General features: G+C 37.1%; 1 protein-coding gene across 1 annotated transcript in view; it reads right to left on the bottom strand.

Annotated features, from left to right (window-relative positions):
• Nucleotides 1–12,580, bottom strand: part of CDH18 (cadherin 18) — a 523,245-nt gene extending 510,665 nt beyond the window's left edge. Inside the window, exon 1 of the mRNA XM_075826752.1 lies at nucleotides 12,105–12,580. The gene's annotated coding sequence lies outside the window, so the exon portion shown is untranslated. The remainder of the gene's footprint in view (nucleotides 1–12,104) is intronic.
• Nucleotides 12,581–12,986: the final 406 nt, after the last annotated feature.

Below are 12,986 nucleotides of genomic sequence, written 5' to 3'. Positions count from 1 at the left end.
GTATCCTATAAACTGGTCTACCTATCACTAATGTATGTTAAATAAAGAATCGCACTGCCTTTGACTGTACATTTCCTGGGTAATATTGAGAGAATAGGGTAACACAGTGCCCCAATACAATGTCAGCCACAGTGCCCCAATACAATTCTAGCCACAGTGCCCCAATACAATGCTAGCCACAGTGCCCTTAATACAATGCCAGCAACAGTGCCTCATAATAATAACAGACACACAAATATAAGATATTGGCAGCTAATATCAGAGACATCAGAGGTGTGGAGTGGCAGGGGTTAATGGTGTTGAATCTGCTCGTCTTGCGGCTCTGTACATAGGAGGGGGCGTGGCTAGAAGGTCCTTGTAGATCAGGACCTGCACAGATTTATTGTACTGTGTGTACTAATGCCTGGGTTATTTGCTCACTCTGAACAATCAGATTTGACAGAATTCTGTGTGTAACATGTGACTGTTAGGGTATGTTCACACGAGGTCATTACGTCCGTAATTGATGCACGTATTTCGGCCGCAAGTACCGGACCAAACACAGTGCAGGGAGCCGGGCTCCTAGCATATACTTATGTACGACGCTAGGAGTCCCTGCCTCGCTGCCGGACAACTGTCCCGTACTGTAATCATGTTTTCAGTACGGGACAGTTGTCCGGCAGCGAGGCAGGGACTCCTAGCATCGTACATAAGTATGATGCTAGGAGCCCGGCTCCCTGCACTGTGTTCGGTCCGGTACTTGCGGCCGAAATACGTCCGTCAATTACGGACGTAATGACCTCGTGTGAACATACCCTCAATGAGCAAATAACCCAGAGATTTTTTTTACACACAGCACAGGACATGCTTCTTCCATTGCACTGCACTGCACTGCAAGGACCTATGAAGCTCGGAGCTCAGCATACACTGGCATCTGTTTGCCTTCAGGAGATAAGACGCAGCAGGAGATTACAGCTCAGATTCTAAGATAAAAACTGTGTCTTATAGTCCAAAATATACGGTAATATTTTTTCGCTTTGATTCTTTATGGATTATTTTCATGCTTATTTCATGTTTTAACTCTGCTATTTGTATTATACCTTTCTTAATACATATACAGTATATAATTGTCAAATTATGAAATTCAGATGTTATAACTTGCATTACACTAGCTATGCATCATCACAATGGGTACTATATTTGCTTTATATTTTATGAACTTCGATTCTGTATATGACTTTCCCCATATTAAAATTTATTTTGGTCCCTGGTGTACACTGCCAGTCACAAATAAAAGTCCTTGAGAGATTGAATGAAGAGGAAGTATGTTGTGTACTAATCAGAGGGTGGGCTAAGGTATGACAATTGCCGAAATAATGGTGAAATCATTATAAGATGGATATTCATAAAGACTGCAGGTAGTAATATGAATAATTATTTGTTCCTGCTGTTTACCCTGAACTCTTAATGTTACATAACTTAAGCAAATGCAATTTACTCACTCATAAAGCAAATGCAATTTACTCACACATAATCTATTAATGCTATATTTAGTATATAGAGTATGCTATTGTATATGTATATTGTTAAATTTCAAGTCATACTCCTGCTTCTGTCTCTGCTATTTCTACTACTAATCGTTCTATTGCTAGTGATCGATAAATTGGGTGGGCAAAATTGCACAAATCCTGTATTAGTGAACATTTTGAAGAATAATGGCTGAGTATTCATAATGATTCCAAATATTACATATAATGTTGTGTATGTATGCATATATTTCTGGTTTTGGTAATGTACTCTAAGGACTCTTTTGAAAATCATACAAAAATGCAGCGAAAACGACAATAGTCACACATGCAGTGGTATTTTTCTGGTGCTATTTTTATTCCAATTCATGCCAGCAAGGAGACAACATCCTCAAAAATGACAGACCCCGGCATGCTGTAGTTGGAAAAAAAATGCCACTGGAACAACATATTATCTTCTAGGCTTACAGATTCAGAAAACATAACCTTGCTTGTATCCTATAAACAACTACATTTTAGTTATCAATCATATCATATTATACATACACACACACACACATCTATCTATCTATCTATCTATCTATCTATCTATCTATCTATCTATCTATCTATCTATCTATCTATCGATCGATCGATCTACACATATATATATACATATATATATTTAGATATATATATATATATATATATATATATATATATATATATATATCGATAGATAGATAGATATTACTATTATTATAGTAAATTATATTTTTATATAACATAAAATATCCCTTGTGAGGTCAATGGGCATAATTCACAGTCAGGCACACAACAGATAAAGAACAGCTGATCCCTGTGATAATGTTATTTTAATGCACACTATTGATCTGATCCTGCTACACATCTCTTTCATCCCATGTGATATATGTAGCGTACATTTATCAGATAACTGTTCACATGTTCTGTGGTTATTAGTAACCAGTTCTTGTGGAAAATAAGACAAATCCTATTCTTTCATAGACATACCCGGATTTCTAAATAACTAGAGACAAATTATTTTACAATCAGTTAATTTATTGCTGTAGTGTTCCATAGTCTGTGTACACCATTGAAAACAATCTTTTATAATACAAATGTGTATCAGTGTAATGGGTGCAAAAAATATTATTTTCTTTTTGAGATACAGCTGCTTTGTATCCTGTATACAGAACAGCTGTAACGTGCTCTTAAACCTGTATCCATGAGGTCAGCGGCACTGACAGGTTCAGTGACAGCGGGTCCTGCGTGTCTCTAACAAGATCGACCTGTTATCCATCACATTTAAATCACTGCTGACCTGACAAATTCAAGTCTCAGTGAAGATACAGATACATTGTATACAGGATACAAAGCAGCTGTAACTGAAAAATGTAAAATAATTTTTAATAGTAAGCATTTAGAAAGTTGCACCAGTCACACTGAAACACATTTTTATTTTTAAAATAATTGGTGTACATAGCCTTTTATGGTGCCAAAATGTACAAAAAAAAAATCCCTTTGACCTCCTGCATATTCCAAGTGCTTAGATGCATATCCTGTACAGCCCATAGAAGGTCACCAAAAGTAGAATGCTTATAAACGAAAAGCTTATACCGATGTGCCCACCCTTAACTTTTCTTGAATTGCATTTAGTTACGCACTTTGTCATGACATCAATTCAATACAATCCTGCTAGATCCAGTAAAAAAAAAAAGTCTATGCTAACATGTAAGTACTTTTTTAGCATGAGAGTGTATAGGCAACGGATGGCCACCGGATAGCATTGGTCAGAGGCATTTGTCACAGCTGTCCAGTAAAAAAACTCATATGTTAAACGTATATGCTTTTGTAACATGAGACAACGACGAGTGGCTGACGGATGGTTGACGGATGGTTGACGGATGGCCGACAGATAGCTGACGGATGGCCGACAGATGGCTGACGGATGGTTGACGAATGGCATCCGTCTGAGGTATCTGTCAAAAGGTATACTTTTTTTTACATGTATGTTTAACATCTTGTGCCACACATGTCTAAACCCGACATATACCGAGATAAGTCAAGGGAGGATACATCTGTATCGCTTCAAGTATTATTCACACTTAGAATAAGAAATATGACAATCCAAACTATGATTGCAGATGTTGGAGAAAAGAAGGGCCAGTCATGTTGGATTTCAAGAGCTGTCTGTTAGTGGCTAACTCCCTTTTTTTCCTCATTCCTCACTGATATGCAAGTGTGGGTAATCCAAAAATACATGGTTATGGGGGAATTGGGAGAAATATAGTCACGGTTAGCTGGCAATTATCTGCAATATATGTAAAGGAGAAGCTTCAAAGGGTGAAGAGGGAGCAGTGCCACTCAGCAATGTTTCCTGAGGGGGCCAATAGGGCCCTCTGCCACATAAGAAGAGAACAGTATTATAAATAGCAGTTAGCAAATAGTTGGTGACCTTGTTATAGATTTTGAATTTGGGCCAATAGAAGCCTCAAGTTACACATCTGAGTGTATGGCCAGCTTTAGCCTCTCCCTAGTCTAAAATGATTACTAACACATAATAGCAAATTGCATCGAAAAGAGATCAGAATGTTGGTACAGTGAACTTGCTCTTGTTGATCCATGAAGACACAATAATAAAAAATGTGTTAAATTTTTTGATTTTTTTTAAGGTTAGTTTTATGTGTTCGTATCACTCACATTTCAAATATTTCTACAAAAAAACACTTATTGATTATAGAAAAAAAAATGGTTTCCTTTTTAACCTAAGACCAATGTTCTCATTTTCAGTTGGAACTCAAGAAAATGAAATATATTCAACTATAGATGAAGTTATGGTTGCAATTAGAGATGAGCTGTTTATGTGTAGACCTATTTCCTATCAAGGAACCATGCTTTCACCATTTAAAGGGGTTGCCTCATAAAGATAACCGTTATTTATTTTATTCATTTATATAGCACTGTACAGAGAATGTCAACACTCATATCGAACCCTGTCACCATTGGGGCTAACAATCTAAATTTAAAATTAACCTATCAGTGTGTTTTTGGAGTGTGGGAGGAAACGGGACTACCCAGAGGAAACCTACGCAAACACAGGGAAAACATACAAACTCCTTACAGATGTTGTCTTTGGTTAGATTTAACCCAGGACCTCACACTGCAAGGCGACACTGAGCCACCATGCTGCTCTCCTTGTCCATAAACCTTAATAGTAAGTCATATGGACATCATAAAAGTTATAGACGTCATTTCCCACTCGGGACCCCACTTAATGTACCAGAATGGAGGGCCATTCTGTATGATTAATTTATAAAGCTAACAGCTGATCACCGGGGTTTAGAGAAGTCAGCTTCATTTTAAAACACAGTTGCCTTCGCGAGATAGCCCCTATAAGACAATTTAAGCAAAATTAGGAATCCGTCCCTTAGCCACCATTGTTTTAAATTTGGCAAATACAGCTTTTTAAAACGGAAGTTTGGAGATTAGTCAATGAGTGACGAATTTGGAGTTTGCCTCTTCTTTATTTTAGCCTTTTAAGAAGATATGGCGACATTCTGTTACCAGACTATTTTACAGTAAACCTCTTAGTCTTGTCTGCTTGTGATCAGTAAGCTGGAGGGTCAATTGATTGTCTAAACTGTTGGATATGTAAGAATTTCCACCCGCTTACTGGGTCATATTTTGAATACCGTGATTTTATGATATTCTGGGGTAAGACTTTCCTGTGAGTACATAGCAGGCCAAGTAAAGCAATTCAGTGCTACCAAATAACTATACAATTATTCTTGTATACTTTACTGTCATATACTTTTAATTATTAGCTCTAATAATATTTTTTTTATATATTTTACAATGATATAAAATACATCTGATATAATCTTCAAACAAATCCGCTGTAGGCCTCATGCCCACTTCAGTTATTTTCTTTAGGGTGCTATCCATTTTTTTAACTGATAGCACCCTGGCACATTCATTTCTATGGGGCCATGCACACTTCATTTGTTTTGACGGTTCCATTCGTCCGTTCCGTCAAAAGTAGTGCATGTCCTACTTTTGTCCGTTGTTCAGTGACCGTGCGGCCCATTGAAGTCTTTGGGTCTGTCCAAAAAAACGGACGGCACACGGAAAGCATCCGTGTGCCATCCGTTTTTCAAGAATCCATTGCTAAGCAATGGCAGGGCGTGCCAAAGTTCCCTCCATTCAACACACTAGATGGATTTTAACGGACCGTTTAAAACGGAAGGCAAATGGAAGCACGGCATCCGTTGACAACGGAAACCACATGGATGTCACAACGGATCCATTTTAAACGGACGTGAAAATGGTGAGGGATGTGTGCATGAGGCCTTAGGCTACACATTTTTCAAAAAGTTTTATTGACCTAAATGTCATCATTCTGGAGTTCTCCCGCTGCACTTTACTAAGTCATAGCTGAAGCCTATAATGTCCATGACATCACGACAACCAAGCAGTAATGTTAAGATCTATAATCTACAGAAGTTAAATATTTGCTTAATAAATGTGTGTATATATAAATATATATATACATGACAATAAATATTTATACAAAATATCAGGTACACAGTGCAAAACAGCACAATTAGTTCTTCGCTACACTGTGGAAATAATACCTACATTTCTAGTCCACTGATCAATAAATACAATAAATAAGACTTACAAATATATTTTATTACTTTATTTGTCCATTTCGATAGCACCATCGTCTGTGGCACTGTAAATTGTGAACATATATTAGTGGTGTATAAATTACAAATATAAATAATAAGCAAAGCAGTGCACAACATGATACATTTTCATCATTTCTATCATAAGTTTACTAAACTGCACATAATGCTCTCAGCTGGAAAGTGAGCTGTAACTACCACATATGGACCACTGCTAGTCAATGAAATACATTTGTCACAGGCCACTAAAATCAATAAACACTAATATTACTTGCTACCTTCCTGAATGATCTCATTCAGTAAACTGGTTCTAGGGATGTGTTTGGTAATAATGAGATTACTTCCTAATATAACCTCACTGACAACCGACTGTAGGCAATCCAAAAAAACAATTATTATGCTTTTTATTTATTTTAACATATATATTATGTTTTGTTTCTGAGACAAAAAATATTTAGCTTTCCACATAATTTTCTTTTCTTTCTATTGCTTTCAAAGAAGAATTGTGTCTTCTATTAGTCTATTCTAAAAGAAGTAGAATACTGGCATACTGTATAGTATTCTGACCTTCTCAATGATAGTAGCTTGACACATGTCATTAGAGACAGATATTTTATCCAGTCACTTTAATTGGTCCTTATCATTTCATAAATTTGACTGGCATTTCAAAATGTATTAGAAATTCAAACTTGCAGAGTTATGTTTAATATCTAAAAGATAGACCTCCAGGTTTAAGATATCTAAAAAAAATTGAGGTATATGCAACTTTTCAAAGTCAATCTGAGACATTTTCCACAATCCCTTCTGACATATCAACCGTCAACAGCTAGAAAACTCATTCAAGTTTCTGTCTCCTGAGCTTTGGAGTTAGGCCCTCTTCACATGACGTTTTGAGACAATGTTTAGCATATTCGTTTAAACATGGACAAAAGTATGCCAATCTAATGCTTCCGTCCACATTTTTTTAACATTTATGTTAAACATGAAAACATATTTTTTATTTTCTTCTACAAAAAAGAAGTAAAAAATGTATATGTTTACAGTAATCAAACGTAAAGCATTGTTTTCATACGTCACCCATTGGCTATATTGTTAAAAAAAAAATATTCGATAAATATAAGTTTTGTTTGGAAGACAAAAAAGTATATGCCGACGTAAAGGCCGACAAACATACTGTTGTCAAAAATATACTCTTTTGGACTATGTTTGGCCCATTACAGTCAATGCATACGCAGAGGAATATGTTTGAATACCTTTTTTTTTATATATTCCAGCGCATACATTGGGTTGAGAGTAAAAACTTGATGTGAACAGGTCCTAAAAACATGTTGATTTCAAATCAACCTCCATTTACATTCCTCAGGACGGGAGTGTGGACTCACACTGTAACTAATGGGCTGAACTAAACAAGAGAATGGAATCTAAGGGATTTAGCATTCTAAAACACCCCTCACTCTGTGCATTAAATCCCAAGTTTATGTCCCCAAAGTGGTCTCTAATGGCAACCACTAATTGCTTGCAGATGGTATTTCGGAATTGATGAACTGAAGCACATTCGTACAAATCCGAGGTCAGGACTGGCAGAGTTCACGCAACACAATAAGATGCAAACAGGTCAGGGCAGGCAGAAGTCCAAAGGCAGAGTCAGCAAATTGTATGGGTCAAGTCTAAAATAGCAAACAGACATCTTGACAAATGGACTGGATCCAAAGAACCTTGCTGCTCAGCAGAGTGTGGCAGTTCGGAGCGGGTTTATATAATTAGAGGTGATCAGCCACAGGTTAAGCATTGATCAGCTGTCATAGGCCTGTCCCTTTAAAGGATTTATCTCATTATGTTGCCAGGGAATTTAGTATTATACGGTGTCCATTGAGATGAATGGCTCGAATCAACCAGAATGGGAGCTGCTCTTACAGAGTGGCTCTCTGTTCTGTCTAATAGAGGGGGGGTCCCATTCGGGGAACCCTGCTCTATGATGTCCATATTCCCTTAGGGTATTTGGACAGGGTTAGTCTTCATGAGACAACCCCTTTAAAATGTAGCAAGGCTCGTGTACGCACCACTATGGAGAGGGCGACAGTGAGACATAATGAAGTACTCACAGTAGACTTGTCTAATAGACATTATAGCAAAAATCTGTAAATAGTAGTTTGATTGTCTTTTGCTTAGAATGCTACGCGGTTAGAGAAGAACTTACAGAAGATAACACCCACTATAGTGGATTTTATTTGATGTAAATTAATACCTGGCTATATTTGAACATAAATACAAGAACAGTTTTCATAAGGTAAAACAGAATTACTTGATGTTTTCCATTGCCGCTCAAACAGTGAAATTGTAATGTACCTACTACAGCACGGTCCAGTGCCGGTTTCCCAAGCTGGCCACCGCCAAAAAGGGTCTATCGGCGGGGCTGGCAGAGATGTCAGGTGGTGCATGCGCAGAGAGCATGTCCGCCTAACCAATCAGAGTGCTGGCCACTCTCTTTTAATCTCATGCACACTTGCCTCAGTGCCAGTTATAACTGTTTCTTCCCTAACCTGGTTTTGCTTTATCCTGATCTTGAACTCTTGTTGTGACCTGGTTCTGTCCCTGAATACCTCTCTTGAAAAATCCCCTGTACCGCAAACACAACTCAGTTACATCACTGTTATAAAACTCTGGATTGCCTGACAACCCCACTGACTACTGATCCTGTGCCCCACAGTCAGCAGTCCTACATTCACATTAACAAACCTTGAACTGCTTGACTCTGCTACGTGATTTTCCTGGTGTTATAGACTTTATTGTTGTTACCCATAGCAACCATATATCCAATCTCCCTATTGTTTTGTTTCCATTCTGCTGATGTTATCCAGAGAATCAAACACTGCCAAGTTAGAGGCACCTGGTTTTGGGGCCTGGTAAATATCTCGACCCCAACCGAGCTGGTAAAAAGGGGAGTGCAAACGGGAAATTGTGCTTCCCGGTTGTTTTTTTTATTGTAAAGACTAGATCATGACAGAAATGCTAATTACTGTACAGAATCCATAAACATTACTAATTCATTCCATTTTTAATTTAATTAATCTCTAATTAATTATTAATTCTTGTTAAATGACATAGCATCCACATATAAATAAGAATCTTAACACTATAGACAGGCGTGATATTAATGACTTCTTAATACTGAAAAACAGAGTCATATTCTAATCTGGGAGATGATTGAGAGACATTTTGGGTTTTCCATGATCAGAAAAAAGTAAATTTTTTCCAATAACAGCGCCACTTTTGTTCATGGACTATGTCTGGTATTGCAACTTAATTCCAGTGAATAGACCTAAGATTTGTTTTCTTCTCGGATTCCAAAAATCTCTTACCATTGTGCGGGTGGTATTCTTCAGGTCATAAGTATATCAGTATTTTGGACTACTTATGGAGAAGTGTTAAATAAATGATTATTTAACATCCTAAAACAGATTTATTTATTTTTTACTCCTAAACGAATGTTTTGACTCCTAAGACATTTTTTTTTACTCCTATGATTTGTTCTGTCCTCTAATGCCTGTCTCTATTGTGCAGGTAGTTCTATTCCATACATTTCTCCTTCCATGCTTCACTTTAAATGTATACTAGAGGCAATGTAGATACACAGCGTTATGGCTAGTACAGGGCCTAAGGGGGCAGTGAATAACACAGGGATTCAAAGAACACAATGATAAACTTAAAGGGCCAAGCTGGAGGAGATGCCCCAAGTGAAGATATAAACTTAGACCTGCACTGGCTGGACTGTCTACACCTCCTGCTTATCAGCCAGGATGGTACGAGGTAGAAAGTTGTGTCTATGTGAAAATCAACCATAGCACTTTAAGTAATTGGGCCTGAGAGCCACTTGATTGAGGAGCACTTCAGAAGCTACTTATTTGGCCTTACATTTTGAGCAAAGTACATATTGTAATTTCCAGCATTTCCCCAGAAAAACGACAAAAATTACCTCTTGGCAAACTGCTGTTTCTTGGAATTGACAGGAAAAATACATATACAAGTGCATGAAATAAAAATGTTTTATCTGTCATATCTTTCTTCTAGCACCTACAACTGTATTGGTAGCTAGGCTATAAAAGAAGATGTTAAAATCAGTTCAGAAATACACACAACCAACGTATTTTTAATATATATATATATATTGTACTTTTTAATTACTATATTAGTAGTGACCATATTTTATGTATATGTCTATATGTAACTTTAATAAAAGATATATCTAGATATATATATATATATATATATATATATATATATATATATAAAACACCTATTAATGCACGCATAATGACCTTCATTGAAAGGGTATAGTCCTTATAATCCATTTGTATGTCTAAGGTTTAATTTGCTTGATTCATTTTCAATTTTGATTTTGAATTCCGGAATAAAGAGGAAAATAAGTGGACCTGGAAAGCTACAGCTACGGTAAAACCAAGTGTTGATATATTTATCTGCCATGCAGAAACATGGATCTCTTGCTATTCTATCCTCAGTGTGTGTTTGTGTCTGCCAGCCCATCTATTAATGATAATGTTACAGGTTCATAGTATATGCTGATATTGGGGATCACTTTCCAATTGTGATATGCCTTTTTGCAGGCAGTTTTTCAGTATGGAAATTGTATTGAAATATTTTTTAACAGATAAATAGCTGCCAAATATAAAAACATCTACCTAGTATATTTTTATTAAGCATTAGTAATGAGTTGTTAAAGTATTTAATGAGTGGTAGGCTATAGTCTGGTTTGACATTGTACCATTCTGTTTGATGTAATAATACCATACCTTACAGCCTACCTTCATCTCTAATTCCTCTGATGCTTTTATAGGACTGACATGTGGAATTTAAGTTTCTAAATATAAATAATATGAATAAAATGTGGTTATCCATACATTCTAATAAATACTGTAAATAGACCATTATAATAGTTATATTATTGATGCTAAAATTAATAATATACAACAAAACATTCACATTATTATAGAGCTAGTCAATATATATATATATATATATATATATATATATATATATATATATATATATATATATATGTCTATCTATCTATCTATCTATCTATCTATCTATCTATCTATCTATCTATAAAATGCAAGGTGTGTATATATATATATATATATATATATATATATAGATATATATGCATGATCACTATCTGCTAAGCATTCAGCATGACGAATTTCAGCATTCTGCAACTAAGATTATTTGCAATACTGTCTCCTCTCCTAACAGTCTAGGGTTGTTTCTCTGAACCAAAAACATTGCAAGGCGAACCATATGGCTCCATCTCCACACACAGCAGATCTATGTCAGAGAGTTGCTACAAACAATCTAATGCATGTACAAACAGAATAGTCTATGATGCTGCCCCTGCACTCCACATCTTTATCAAGTCTTGACAAGGCAATGCACGATTGGTGAAGTTTACCCATTGTATAGACATCCTCTGACAGCACTTTATTACATATTAGCACAACATCAGCTTCTGTAATTCTATTCAATAGAGAATAACTGGCTTTCTTCTCTCTGGAAACAAGCAAGCTGAAATGACAACCTAAATGTAAGCCTTGTATAGCATTAGCTGCTCCACCTTCCTGTGTCAGCTGGATGGCATTTCTAATGAAGTCTGGCAGTTTTGGATCTCAGATCAGCATAACATATACTTTATGTTTTTATGCTAAGACAAGTTTACATGCATAAAATATACTACAATCATCATCATCATCATGACATAAGAAAATCCTCTCTACAGACTTGGGATGACTCTATAAAGAAATGCATTTGGCTCCAGGGTGAGATGAGTGCTAGACTAAGCCAGTGCTGCAGTCATGTAATCTGCCCTAAATAAAGAAGTGGGGTTTTGTCACCTTACCTTGGTTGACTTGCCCTTACTGCTGTCAACGAACTTATTATTTTGAGGAAGAAAATAGTGAGTTTCTTCCAGCTGTCCTCATGTCCTCAGAGAGGAAAGCGTCTCCAGCACTGTGCAACTCCAGAAGCCTGAGCTCGTCTGCTGAGCTGCTGCAGCTCACTGGGGCTGCTCCCATTGGTTACTGATCACTGCCTGCCTCCTTCTTCTCCTCCTCCCTTCTGCTTTCTTAGCAGTCTTTCTTCTTCTTTGCTTCTATTCCCTTTTATGCTTCTTCTTCTTCTGCTTCTACTTCTTTTCCTAAGACCTTCTACTTCTTCTTTCTGCAGGAACCTGGTGTAGATTTGGGAGGTGCAGCAGCCTCCAGTGATCCTCCTGGAGATGAGCAGGTGCAGGAGAAGTCGAGCTGTGTGTGTCGCTGTCCAGCATTTCAGGAGGACGGGAGGCTCTTCCAGGTCCTGTGCATGAGGAATGACTACAGAGCTCACTGATAATTGTGAGTGGGCTGGAGAGGGGGGAATGCTTTACTGGCAGCCGAGGAGGAGGCACATGTGTGACCAGATGCTAATATCTTCCTATATTCTTCCTGTTTATCACGGACTGCTAAACATCCAGCTGCTGGATCATCCATCAGTTTTTCACAGTCCCATATACTGCATGCAAGATTGGGGCTGATAAATGTCCTTTTTACCCTTCGACCCTGAATTGATGGACTGCTTGCAGCAAGTGTCTTACCTTGTAAATCGGTTTCCAATAAAAACCATTATTAAAACACAAGATGTGCTAACATAATGGCAGAGCTAATGAAGTGTCATGCTGCAGACACAGCCATATTTACCATTTACACCACATGCACATATACATGTCCTGCTGGTAATAGGAACA

This window comes from Rhinoderma darwinii, chromosome 5 (assembly GCF_050947455.1).
Source record: "Rhinoderma darwinii isolate aRhiDar2 chromosome 5, aRhiDar2.hap1, whole genome shotgun sequence".
Taxonomy (NCBI): Eukaryota; Metazoa; Chordata; class Amphibia; order Anura; family Rhinodermatidae; genus Rhinoderma; species Rhinoderma darwinii.
This window is presented reverse-complemented; position numbering and strand designations above follow the sequence as displayed.